Here is a 1,411-nt window from a genome sequence, read left to right as displayed (position 1 = left end):
GCACACAAATGGGCCCACCTGTCTCTTTATTTTGAACTGTGACTTCTTCTTGGCCACTACAAAGTGGATGTTATCTAAATTCAACATATGTCTGTTGTACTCTAGGGAAAAATCCTCATTGGGAGGTATTTGTGGGGTTTATAGGGTGCCAATTCACAGCCATACACCCCGATTTTTGTGTAATTTTGGTATAAATACCAATCCTCAGTCTTTGTGTAATCTGTTAGGTGCAAAATTCTCTTGATTTCCTCACTGATCCTTGGTTGTAAGGCACTGTTTAGAATTTTCATGGTTGGATGAACAAAGTCTTCAATAAACTGCTTATAAGTGAATTCTTGTTGTTCTCTCATGACCAATTATGTCCAAAAGATTATTGGTTGTTGATTACCTGCATCATCCAGCTTCTGCAATGAAAAATTGAATTTGTCTGCCTGATAATAGAGGAACATGTAAACCAAAATTGAGGTGTAATTGAACACCTGTTCTGTCGGAAATTTTATGAACTGTTCATGGATACTATTAGCCAAGAATTGATTGAAGTTGAACACCAAGGAGGGTTTGCTGTCTATGGAAAATATGGAGAGGAATTCTAAAATGGGCTCATCTACCCATTAATCAGAATAATAGAATAAAATGTAGGAAATCATGGATATAATGTGCTTGGCCTGATTCGGGAAAATGGAAGAAGGATATGGAGAATTCATTTTGGGTAATGGGGCATTCTTTGGCAAGAAAATCTCAAAGATTTTGGCTTTGGTGGCAAAGTTAAGCTTTTGATAAAGCTGGGCGAGGGCTTCTAGGGATAAACAAGCAACATTTTCCACAATGGGGGTCAGCATCATCTAGTCAATGGATTGGGCTGTAATTGTGTAGAGAATGTTACTTGTAGTGGCAATGATGGCTCTTTGGGCAGTGACATAGCAAGCTTGACACCTTTTGGTAAATTTTTGGGCTTGGAATGTCAGGGGGAAAATATAATGGGGGAGGTTGGACTCCGAGAGCCCAATTTCATCAATTTTGTCTGTGTGTTTGTCTTCTAGCCAACAATATAATTCAAGAAAATCACAGTCACATTGGGCTTCATCTACCCTATAATCCCTATTAGCTAAAGGTATATGATCTTAATCTATAGAAGGGGAATTAAAGGATTAATATGCTTCTCTTGGGTCTTAGTCTTTGGATGCATGACTAAAAAAATATGAGAACATGATGAATTTTCAGAGGAGCTTACTGAGCACAATAGAATAATGGACTATAAGTGAAAATGAAAGGCAACTATCATTTTTATGTTGTGACCTGGCCGCGGGATTTCCCTTAGAGAGATTGTTGTGGAAAATTGTGGATAATAGAAGACAGACAGTAAAATGCAAGAGAACGATAGGACGAGCAATAAAGAAATGAAAGAGATGGG

The sequence above is a fragment of the Pinus tabuliformis genome, chromosome 7 (genome assembly GCF_031772625.1).
Source record: "Pinus tabuliformis cultivar Carrire ecotype Pingquan chromosome 7, CPIR1, whole genome shotgun sequence".
Lineage (NCBI taxonomy): Eukaryota > Viridiplantae > Streptophyta > Pinopsida > Pinales > Pinaceae > Pinus > Pinus tabuliformis.
Note: the sequence above shows the minus strand (reverse complement) of the source record.